Genomic DNA, 13,545 nt, shown 5'->3' on the forward strand with positions numbered 1-13,545 from the left:
AGGGAAGAAATTTGAATGGAATGATGAACAAGAGAAAGCGTTTCAGTTATTGAAGAAAAATCTAACTACGGCACCTATATTGTCATTGCCTGAAGGGAATGATGATTTTGTGATTTATTGTGACGCATCAAAGCAAGGTCTCGGTTGTGTATTAATGCAACGAACGAAGGTGATTGCTTATGCGTCTAGACAATTGAAGATTCACGAACAAAATTATACGACGCATGATTTGGAATTAGGCGCGGTTGTTTTTGCATTAAAGACTTGGAGGCACTACTTATATGGGGTTAAAAGTATTATATATACCGACCACAAAAGTCTTCAACACATATTTAATCAGAAACAACTGAATATGAGGCAGCGTAGGTGGATTGAATTATTGAATGATTACGATTTTGAGATTCGTTACCACCCGGGGAAGGCAAATGTGGTAGCCGATGCCTTGAGCAGGAAGGATAGAGAACCCATTCGAGTAAAATCTATGAATATAATGATTCATAATAACATTACTACTCAAATAAAGGAGGCGCAACAAGGAGTTTTAAAAGAGGGAAATTTAAAGGATGAAATACCCAAAGGATCGGAGAAGCATCTTAATATTCGGGAAGACGGAACCCGGTATAGGGCTGAAAGGATTTGGGTACCAAAATTTGGAGATATGAGAGAAATGGTACTTAGAGAAGCTCATAAAACCAGATACTCAATACATCCTGGAACGGGGAAGATGTACAAGGATCTCAAGAAACATTTTTGGTGGCCGGGTATGAAAGCCGATGTTGCTAAATACGTAGGAGAATGTTTGACGTGTTCTAAGGTCAAAGCTGAGCATCAGAAACCATCAGGTCTACTTCAACAACCCGAAATCCCGGAATGGAAATGGGAAAACATTACCATGGATTTCATCACTAAATTGCCAAGGACTGCAAGTGGTTTTGATACTATTTGGGTAATAGTTGATCGTCTCACCAAATCAGCACACTTCCTACCAATAAGAGAAGATGACAAGATGGAGAAGTTAGCACGACTGTATTTGAAGGAAGTCGTCTCCAGACATGGAATACCAATCTCTATTATCTCTGATAGGGATGGCAGATTTATTTCAAGATTCTGGCAGACATTACAGCAAGCATTAGGAACTCGTCTAGACATGAGTACTGCCTATCATCCACAAACTGATGGGCAGAGCGAAAGGACGATACAAACGCTTGAAGACATGCTACGAGCATGTGTTATTGATTTCGGAAACAGTTGGGATCGACATCTACCGTTAGCAGAATTTTCCTACAACAACAGCTACCATTCAAGCATTGAGATGGCGCCGTTTGAAGCACTTTATGGTAGAAAGTGCAGGTCTCCGATTTGTTGGAGTGAGGTGGGGGATAGACAGATTACGGGTCCGGAGATTATACAAGAAACTACCGAGAAGATCATCCAAATTCAACAACGGTTGAAAACTGCCCAAAGTCGACAAAAGAGCTACGCTGACATTAAAAGAAAAGATATAGAATTTGAAATTGGAGAGATGGTCATGCTTAAAGTTTCACCTTGGAAAGGCGTTGTTCGATTTGGTAAACGAGGGAAATTAAATCCAAGGTATATTGGACCATTCAAGATTATTGATCGTGTCGGACCAGTAGCTTACCGACTTGAGTTACCTCAACAACTCGCGGCTGTACATAACACTTTCCACGTCTCGAATTTGAAGAAATGTTTTGCTAAAGAAGATCTCACTATTCCGTTAGATGAAATCCAAATCAACGAAAAACTCCAATTCATCGAAGAACCCGTCGAAATAATGGATCGTGAGGTTAAAAGACTTAAGCAAAACAAGATACCAATTGTTAAGGTTCGATGGAATGCTCGTAGAGGACCCGAGTTCACCTGGGATCGTGAAGATCAGATGAAGAAGAAATACCCGCATCTATTTCCAGAAGATTCGTCAACACCTTCAACAGCTTAAAATTTCGGGACGAAATTTATTTAACGGGTAGGTACTGTAGTGACCCGAACTTTTCCATGTTTATATATATTAATTGAGATTGATGTTTACATGATTAAATGTTTCCAACATGTTAAGCAATCAAACTTTTTAAGACTTGATTAATTGAAATAGGTTTCATATAGACAATTGACCACCCAAGTTGACCGGTGATTCACGAACGTTAAAACTTGTAAAAAAACTATATGATGACATATATATGGTTATATATATAGTTAACATGATATTATGATAAGTAAACATATCATTAATTATATTAACAATGAACTACATATGTAAAAACAAGACTACTAACTTAATGATTTTGAAACGAGACATATATGTAACGTTTATCGTTGTAACGACATTTAATGTATATATATCATATTAAGAGATATTCGTACATCATAATATCATGATAATATAATAATTTAAAATCTCTTTTGATATTATAAACATTGGGTTAACAACATTTAACAAGATCGTTAACCTAAAGGTTTCAAAACAACACTTACATGTAACGACTAACGATGACTTAACGACTCAGTTAAAATGTATATACATGTAGTGTTTTAATATGTATCTATACACTTTTGAAAGACTTCAATACACTTATCAAAATACTTCTACTTAACAAAAATGCTTACAATTACATTCTCGTTCAGTTTCATCAACAATTCTACTCGTATGCACCCGTATTCGTACTCGTACAATACACAGCTTTTAGATGTATGTACTATTGGTATATACACTCCAATGATCAGCTCTTAGCAGCCCATGTGAGTCACCTAACACATGTGGGAACCATCATTTGGCAACTAGCATGAAATATCTCATAAGATTACAAAAATATGAGTAATCATTCATGACTTATTTACATGAAAACAAAATTACATATCCTTTGTATCTAATCCATACACCAACGACCAAAAACACCTACAAACACTTTCATTCTTCAATTTTCTTCATCTAATTGAACTCTCTCAAGTTCTATCTTCAAGTTCTAAGTGTTCTTCATAAATTCCAAAAGTTCTAGTTTCATAAAATCAAGAATACTTTCAAGTTTGCTAGCTCACTTCCAATCTTGTAAGGTGATCATCCAACCTCAAGAAATCTTTGTTTCTTATAGTAGGTTATCATTCTAATACAAGGTAATAATCATATTCAAACTTTGGTTCAATTTCTATAACTATAACAATCTTATTTCAAGTGATGATCTTACTTGAACTTGTTTTCGTGTCATGATTTTGCTTCAAGAACTTTGAGCCATCCAAGGATTCATTGAAGCTAGATCCATTTTTCTCTTTTCCAGTAGGTTCATCCAAGGAACTTAAGGTAGTAATGATGTTCATAACATCATTCGATTCATACATATAAAGCTATCTTATTCGAAGGTTTAAACTTGTAATCACTAGAACATAGTTTAGTTAATTCTAAACTTGTTCGCAAACAAAAGTTAATCCTTCTAACTTGACTTTTAAAATCAACTAAACACATGTTATATATCTATATGATATGCTAACTTAATGATTTAAAACCTGGAAACACGAAAAACACCGTAAAACCGGATTTACGCCGTCGTAGTAACACCGCGGGCTGTTTTGGGTTAGTTAATTAAAAACTATGATAAACTTTGATTTAAAAGTTGTTATTCTGAGAAAATGATTTTTATTATGAACATGAAACTATATCCAAAAATTATGGTTAAACTCAAAGTGGAAGTATGTTTTCTAAAATGGTCATCTAGACGTCGTTCTTTCGACTGAAATGACTACCTTTACAAAAACGACTTGTAACTTATTTTTCCGACTAGAAACCTATAATTTTTTTGTTTAGATTCATAAAATAGAGTTCAATATGAAACCATAGCAATTTGATTCACTCAAAACGGATTTAAAATGAAGAAGTTATGGGTAAAACAAGATTGGATAATTTTTCTCATTTTAGCTACGTGAAAATTGGTAACAAATCTATTCCAACCATAACTTAATCAACTTGTATTATATATTATGTAATCTTGAGATACCATAGAAACGTATACAATGTTTCGACCTATCATGTCGACACATCTATATATATTTCGGAACAACCATAGACACTCTATATGTGAATGTTGGAGTTAGCTATACAGGGTTGAGGTTGATTCCAAAATATATATAGTTTGAGTTGTGATCAATACTGAGATACGTATACACTGAGTCGTGGATTGATTCAAGATAATATTTATCGATTTATTTCTGTACATCTAACTGTGGACAACTAGTTGTAGGTTACTAACGAGGACAGCTGACTTAATAAACTTAAAACATCAAAATATATTAAAAGTGTTGTAAATATATTTTGAACATACTTTGATATATATGTATATATTGTTATAGGTTCGTGAATCAACCAGTGGCCAAGTCTTACTTCCCGACGAAGTAAAAATCTGTGAAAGTGAGTTATAGTCCCACTTTTAAAATCTAATATTTTTGGGATGAGAATACATGCAGGTTTTATAAATGATTTACAAAATAGACACAAGTACGTGAAACTACATTCTATGGTTGAATTATCGAAATCGAATATGCCCCTTTTTATTAAGTCTGGTAATCTAAGAATTAGGGAACAGACACCCTAATTGACGCGAATCCTAAAGATAGATCTATTGGGCCTAACAAACCCCATCCAAAGTACCGGATGCTTTAGTACTTCGAAATTTATATCATATCCGAAGGGTGTCCCGGAATGATGGGGATATTCTTATATATGCATCTTGTTATTGTCGGTTACCAGGTGTTCACCATATGAATGATTTTTATCTCTATGTATGGGATGTGTATTGAAATATGAAATCTTGTGGTCTATTGTTACGATTTGATATATATAGGTTAAACCTATAACTCACCAACATTTTTGTTGACGTTTTAAGCATGTTTATTCTCAGGTGATTATTAAGAGCTTCCGCTGTCGCATACTTAAATAAGGACAAGATTTGGAGTCCATGCTTGTATGATATTGTGTAAAAATTGCATTCAAGAAACTTATTTTGTTGTAACATATTTGTATTGTAAACCATTATGTAATGGTCGTGTGTAAACAGGATATTTTAGATTATCATTATTTGATAATCTACGTAAAGCTTTTTAAACCTTTATTGATGAAATAAAGGTTATGGTTTGTTTAAAAATGAATGCAGTCTTTGAAAAACGTCTCATATAGAGGTCAAAACCTCGCAACGAAATCAATTAATATGGAACGTTTTTAATCAATAAGAACGGGACATTTCACCTGTGTAGTAGGAATAGAGTCATCAGAAATTACTGGCATTTCAGGTTGTTTGAGTGTAATACCACTTCTTGTGGTAATGACTTTAGCTGTTTCATTCCGGGGGTTAGCATTTGTATCGCTAGGTAGACTCACTGGTTTCTTTCTCCAATTAACCTTGCTAGGTTACCTACTTCTTATTCCAAATTTTGGATTGAAGCTTGTTGATTTCTAAATGCTTGAGCATTTTGTTCATTAGTTTGTTTATGAGATGTGAAAAATTGAGTTTGAGATTCAACTAGCTTTGACATCATATCTTCTAAATTTGGCTTTTTATCATCGGTTTGTGGTGGTTTATTTGGAAAAATAGGTCTTTGTTGATTGTAAGTATTATTAGATACTTGTTAATTGCTAGGACCTTGTTAGTTGTTGTATGGAACATTTGTGTAGTTGTTCTTGGCGGTTGATAATTATTTTGATAATTATTTCCAAGCCTTTGATTCATGTATGAAACATTCTCTCTTTGTTCCATTGTTTGTTCAATACTGAGACAATCTTTTGTCAAATGTGGTCCTCCACACTGCTCACAACTAATTCAGTTTGCATGAATATCTTTAGTCATCTTTTCCATTCGTCTCTTGAAAGCATCTAACTTTGCGGAAATGGAATCAAAGTCATGGCTAGAATCGGCTCTAGCCGCTTTAGATGAACGAAGGATATCTTTTTCTTGATGCCACTCATGTGAGTGGGAGGCTGTGTTATCAATAATTTTGTGAGCTTCAGTTGCGGTTTTCTTCATAATAGAACCACCAGCTGCTGTGTCGATGTCTTTTCGTGTAGCAACATCGCATCCTTGGTAGAATATTTGCACTATTTGATAAGTGTCTAAACCTTGTTGAGGACATCCTCTCAATAACTTTCCGAATCTTGTCCATGCTTCATATAGAGTTTCATTTGGCTTTTGTGTGAACGTAACAATTTCTCCTTGAAGTCTCACGGCTTTAGATGCCGGAAAGAATCTTTTAAGAAATTTCTCAACTAAGACATCCCATGTATCAATCGCCCCTTCAGGTAACGATTCTAACCAATCTTTGGCTTCTCCCTTTAAAGTCCAGGGAAATAATATGAGATAGATATGTTCATCCTCAACTTCTCTGATTTTAAATAGAGTACAGATCCTATTAAAGGTTCGAAGATGTTCGTTTGGATCTTCTTTTGGTGTACCACTAAATTGGCATTGATTAGTTACCATGTGTAGGATTTGTCCTTTGATTTCATAATCTGGCGCATTAATGTCTGGTTGAGTAATGGCATGACCTTGGCCAGTGCATGTAGCTCTCATTATGTCTTCCATACTTAGAGGTTCCGGATTTTCCATGATTGAATTTGTTGAATTTGAATCACTGGAGGATTCTGATTTAACGGTTATTTCCTCGACAATCTCTGGTTGAATGATTAGTGGTTCAGGAGGAATGATTAGTGGTTCAGGATCTCTGAATTGTCCTTGAATATCCTCCGGGTTCTCAATTGTGAGGTCGGGTTCAAAAAATGGATTATCGAAAATTTGAATTGGAGTACTTGGTCGACTAGATAATGATTCTAAAGAAAAATCAACGGCGACAATATTGGCTAGATGTCTTGATCGAATTACATCTACTTTAGCTCTATCCACTTTAATTCCTTCCTTTGAAATTTTATTACCAAGAACGATGCCTTCTTTAACCATGAAATGGCATTTCTCCCAATTAAGTACTAGATTTGATTGCTCGCATCTAATAAGCATTCGTTCAAGATTAACAAAACATGTTTCAAAAGCATCACCGAAGACTGAAAAGTCATCCATGAAAACTTCCATGCATTCTTCTATCATGTCGTGAAAAATCGCCATTATACACCTTTGAAAGGTTGCAGGGGCGTTGCAAAGTCCAAATGGCATGCGTTTGTAAGCAAAAGTACCATAAGGGCACGTGAAGGTTGTGACAACCCGGAAATTTCCAACCAAATTTAAACTTTAATCTTTATATGTTTTCGACACGATAAGCAATATTTGTTAAGTTAAATTTCAAGAATTTTAAACTATGTTCATACATTCATTCAACCTCGACCAAGTTCCAACGATTCACGAACCATTAAACGGATATGATTATATATGCATATGTGTATATATATTATAACTTGAAACGTAAACAAAATATTAGATTAAATACTTTATATGATTGTACCTGTTTCAAAATTTTTATCAATGGAATTAGAAGATAAGATCAAATGATTGAATTATCAGATATATTGAATTATGATTACAAGTCTCTGTTGAAAGGCCCACGTTGATTTGAGAAATCGTTCCATTTTAACAATATTCGGAAAATGGTAAAGTGATTTATAAATAAGAACAAATTTTCAATCATTGAGAACTAGACAAAGGATAGTGGAAGATTGAATCTCATAAAGACTCTATTGATCTATTTAGTTTCAAACATACAAAAACGTTTTCAGTTTAAAAAGAACGTTATTATTAAAACGTATATAACTTTTATAAATATCTAGAACCACTTTTGACAACTCATTACTTAACTAGTATGATAAAGATAACGATATTTATATTTTATTTTATTAAATATATATAACGATTTAAATTAATATTATATATATTTATACGCGTATTATATGTACATAGTTTTATACTTTTACTATACTTAAACTTTACCTTTATTTATTTTTACTTTACTTTAACTTTAATAATTCACTTTAATAATTCATACTTTAATAATTCACTTTAATAATTCATACTTTAATAATTCACTTTAATAATTCATACTTTAATAATTCACTTTAATAATTCATACTTTAATAATTCACTTTAATAATTCAAAAATCTATTATAAATAGAATTCAATAGGTGTCATTATTTCATAGAAACTTGAAAATATTTTTTTCTAAACTCTCTCAATCGATTTACATATATATATATATTTACTCCGTATTATTTCAAGATATTATTAGTATACATAAAATATTACGACGGAGTGCTGTCCGAGTGATTTCGAAGTTGTTTTTCGAGTGGGATAGGATTAAGGAAATTATGGGTTATAGCTATGGAGGTGATTGAGTATGGTTCATGGGTATGCTCGTGAGGTCAATATAGTGTTTATCATTTCCGTTGCGTCTACGTACCTTTCCTGCAATATTAAATCTCAATATTGATACGTGAATACTCATAAGTTAACTTTTACATACTAATAGTGTATCCCTGACTAGTGCTTGAGTATTTAGGATTATGCATGCTTGTACTTTTGATATTGTCCTTAGACAGGTTAGGTTGAATCTTGAATTAGTTACACTTGCGGTTGAGATAAGGTATAAGATATGCATGTCCTTGGAAAGCTAGCGAAAAATTAAGAACTTTTCCTTTAGATATCAAATGGTTTCGATGAACGGATTAGAAGTTATAATCAATTGAATTTTCGCTATTTTTATTAAAAAATGATTATTATTATCGTCGTTTTTATCGTCGTTCTAGTTTTATCTTATTATTATCATTATTATTATCTTTATCAATAAAAGGGATTTATCATTAAAAAATGTTATTTTTTTTATTTATTACTATCGTTATTATCATTAAAGTTATAATTAGTATTATTATTATTATCCAATTATTATTATTATTATTATTATTATTATTATTATTATTATTATTATTATTATTATTATTATTATTATTATTATTATTATTATTATTATTATTATTATTATTATTATTATTATTATTATTATTATTATTATTGGTATTATTATTATTATTATCATTATTAACATATATATCATTATTTAAAAATGGTTATTGTTATTGTTATTATTATTATTACTATATTATCATTAAGATAATTATTAGTATTATCGTTAATAATGTCATAGTAACTATCATTATTAATATTAGTGTAATTAAAACAAATATTTGTAACACCTAATTATTTTGATTACTATTATTATCATTATTATGAACACGATATAAAAGACGATTAAAAGCTATTAAACGAAACGATTAGGAAATAATGGGTAAGAGTATCATGATGAAATTAAAATATTATAAGATATTGATTTAGATAAAATTATCGTTCTTATTATTTTTATCATTACTATTATTATTAAAAGTATCGTTAGTTTTAAAACTATCATTTTAACAAAAATTTTCATTTTAATAGAAATGTCATTGTTACTATAAAATATCATTATTATAATTATTATTTTAAATAGAATTATTATTTTAAAGATAATATTAAAAATTATTGTAAATATTAAAGTTATCATAATTAGAATTATCGTTTTATCATAATGTCATCTTAGTAATTATAAATATTGATATTTTTATAATAATTATTATTATTACAAAATAATACAACTTTTACTTACTAACATTATAGATATTATTTTATCAAATAAATATGTGATACAAACATATTTTACTACGTGTAATAACTTAATTTAATAATACCTATCATATTATCTTTATGATATTAAATGAACCCTATAAATTTTATTACTTAATATATATAAGCATATTTTATTATATAAATTTAATATAAAATTTTATTTATTAATAAATAAATTATATTATTTACTCTAATAAATCTTTTAAAAATATTTAAAAATATAAAATGACGATATTTAAACTATATATTAATCATGTATAGATTTTTGGAAATTATTTTGAGTCAAATTTACTTTTGTTGACTTTTGCATATTAGTCTCGAGTATTAGGATTGTGGTACACTATGACTTGACCTAATTGGTTAGACAAATATTGACCAACACATAAATATATATAATTAATTTAGGTTCGTGAATCCGAGGCCAACCTTGCACTTGTTCAATGACGTTATATGTATTTTTACTACGAACTACAGTATGGTGAGTTTCATTTGCCTTTTTACCCTTTATATTTTTGGGACTGAGAATACATGCGCTTTTATAAATGTTTGACGAAATAGACACAAGTAATTGAAACTACATTCTATGATTGAATTATCGAAATCGAATATGCCCCTTTTTATTAAAGTCTGGTAATCTAAGAATTAGGGAACAGACACCCTAATTGATGCGAATCCTAAAGATAGATCTATTGGGCCTAACAAACTCCATCCGAAGTACCGGATGCTTTAGTACTTCGAAATTTATATCATGTCCGAAGGAGGATCCCGGAATGATAGGGGATATTCTTATATGTATCTAGTTAATGTCGGTTACTAGGTGTTCACCATATGAATGATTATTTTTATCTCTATGGATGGGACGTATATTTATGAGAACTGGAAATGAAATTCTTGTGGTCTATTAAAATGATGGAAATAAATGATTATGATAAACTAATGAACTCACCAACCTTTTGGTTGACACTTTAAAGCATGTTTACTCTCAGGTGTTAAAGAAATCTTCCGCTGTGCATTTGCTCATTTTAAATATATTACTTGGAGTCTTTCATAGCATATTTCAAAGAACGTTGCATTCGAGTCATTGAGTTCATCAAAGATTATTATTAAATCAATTTATAGTTGGATAGTGGATATTATGAAATGCTATGCATGCCTGTCAATTTTCGATGTAAAGAAAGATTGTCTTTTAAAAACGAATGCAATGTTTGTATAATGTATCATATAGAGGTCAAATACCTCGCAATGTAATCAACTATTGTGAATCGTTTATAATGTATATGAATGGGTCCTTTCAAAGGTGGTTTTCTCTTGGTCCTCGGGTGCGATTGGAATTTGAAAGTATTCGGAGAAACCGTCAAGAAAACAATAGTAACTGTTTCCAGCTAACCTTTCTAACATTTGATCAATGAAAGGTAAGGGAAAGTGATCTTTTCTGGTGGCTTCATTTAAATTTCTATAATCCATATAAACACGCCATCCTGTTATAGTCCTAGTAGGAATAAGCTCATCTTTTTCATTTGTGATGACAGTCATGCCACCCTTCTTAGGTACGCATTGAACTGGGCTTACCCATGGACTATCAGAAATTGAATAAATTAAACCTGCATCAAGCAGTTTTATAATTTCTTTCTTGACAACATCTTGCATATTAGGATTTAGTCTTCGTTGGCGTTGCACATATGTTTTATGATTTTCTTCCATAAGAATTTTATGTGTGCAATACGGAGGACTTATGCCTTTAATGTCATGAATCTTCCATGCAATAGCTGGTTTATGAGCTTTTAGCACAGAAATGAGTCGAGATTTTTCATTTTCCATAAGAGAAGACGATATTATTACAGGTAATTTAGATTCACCATGTAAATAAGCGTATTCCAAATGGTTTGGAAGTGGCTCTAACTCTAATGTCGGTGGTTCTTCTATCGATGATTTGTAACGATATCTGTCTTCTTCTTTTAACATTTGAAGTTCTTATGTTGTTGGTTCGTAATCATTAGCCATGAGTGCGGCTAACATTTCAGCTTCATCAATTGGTTCAGTTCCTTCTTCTAAATAACATTCTCCTGTTCCTTGTAATTCTGGAAATTCTTGTAACAATTCTTCTTGTGAATCTATGGTTTGAACATAATAACATGTATCATATGCGGATTGCGGTTGTTGCATGGCTCTATCAACAGAAAAGGTAACACTCTCGTCCTCTATACTTAGGGTCAGTTTCTTACCGAACACGTCTATTATTGCTTTAGCCGTGTTTAAGAATGGTCTTCCTAATATAAGAGGAACTCGAGAATCTTCTTCCATGTCCAGAATAACAAAGTTTACTGGGAATACTAAAGTACCAACTTTAACTAGCATGTTCTCCATTATCCCTCTAGGATATTTTACTGATCGATCGGCTAGTTGTATGCTTATTCATGTTGGTTTCAATTCTCCTAGGTCTAGTTTAGCGTATAATGAATATGGCATTAAATTTATACTAGCACCTAAGTCTGCCAATGCTTCTATTGAACTAAGACTACCCAGAAAACATGGAATTGTGAAACTTCCTGGATCTGATAATTTTTCTGGTAGCTTATTCAACAGCATTGCAGAACAATTAGCATTCATTGTAACAACCGAGAGTTCTTCCATTTTCTTTCTATTTGTGATTAGATCTTTCAAGAATTTAGCGTATCTTGGCATTCCTGAAATCACATCAATGAAAGGAAGATTGACATTTATTTGTTTAAACATATCCAAGAATTTGGATTGCTCGGCTTCAAGTCTTTCTTTTCTCATTTTACTCGGGTAAGGAAGCGGTGGTTAGTATGGTTTAACATAAGGTTTAGCCTTAATTGTGTTATTTTCATTAACCTTTTCAACTACCGGTTCTGATTCCTTATCTTGCTCAGATTATGATGCCTGTGTAGTAGGAATAGAGTCATCAGAAATTACTGGCATTTCAGGTTGTTTGAGTGTAATACCACTTCTTGTGGTAATGACTTTAGCTGTTTCATTCCGGGGGTTAGCATTTGTATCGCTAGGTAGACTCACTGGTTTTCTTTCTCCAATTAACCTTGCTAGGTTACCTACTTCTTGTTTCAGATTTTGGATTGAAGCTTGTTGATTTCTAAATGCTTGAGCATTTTGTTCATTAGTTTGTTTATGAGATGTGAAAAATTGAGTTTGAGATTCAACTAGCTTTGACATCATATCTTCTAAATTTGGCTTTTTATCATCAGTTTGTGGTGGTTTATTTGGAAAAATAGGTCTTTGTTGATTGTAAGTATTATTAGATACTTGTTAATTGCTAGGACCTTGTTGGTTGTTGTATGGAACATTTCGGTTATAATTCTGATTTTGAGTGTAGTTTGGTCTTGGCGGTTGATAATTATTTTGATAATTATTTCCAGGCCTTTGATTCATGTATGAAACTTTCTCTCTTTGTTCCATTGTTTGTTCAATACTGAGACAATCTTTTGTCATATGTGGTCCTCCACACTGCTCACAACTAATTCAGATTGTGTGAATATCTTTAGTCATCTTTTCCATTCGTCTCTCGAAAGCATCTAACTTTGCGGAAATGGAATCAAAGTCATGGCTAGAATCGGCTCTAGCCGCTTTAGATGAACGAAGGATATCTTTTTCTTGATGCCACTCATGTGAGTGGGAGGCTGTGTTATCAATAATTTTGTGAGCTTCAGTTGCGGTTTTCTTCATAATAGAACCACCAGCTGCTGTGTCGATGTCTTTTCGTGTAGCAACATTGCATCCTTGGTAGAATATTTGCACTATTTGATAAGTGTCTAAACCTTGTTGAGGACATCCTCTCAACAACTTTCTGAATCTTGTCCATGCTTCATATAGAGTTTCATTTGGCTTTTGTGTGAACGTAACAATTTCTCCTTGAAGTCT

At 31.9% G+C, this 13,545-nt stretch overlaps 2 non-coding genes across 2 annotated transcripts; both read left to right on the top strand.

The window, feature by feature from the left end:
* Nucleotides 1-6,111: 6,111 nt before the first annotated feature.
* LOC139869719 (small nucleolar RNA R71) lies at nt 6,112-6,218 on the top strand. The gene has a single exon (XR_011766302.1). It is a non-coding gene; the product is annotated as a small nucleolar RNA R71 (small nucleolar RNA).
* Nucleotides 6,219-13,438: 7,220 nt separating this feature from the next.
* LOC139869692 (small nucleolar RNA R71) lies at nt 13,439-13,545 on the top strand. The gene has a single exon (XR_011766275.1). It is a non-coding gene; the product is annotated as a small nucleolar RNA R71 (small nucleolar RNA).

Source organism: Rutidosis leptorrhynchoides, chromosome 9 (genome assembly GCF_046630445.1).
Source record: "Rutidosis leptorrhynchoides isolate AG116_Rl617_1_P2 chromosome 9, CSIRO_AGI_Rlap_v1, whole genome shotgun sequence".
NCBI lineage: Eukaryota > Viridiplantae > Streptophyta > Magnoliopsida > Asterales > Asteraceae > Rutidosis > Rutidosis leptorrhynchoides.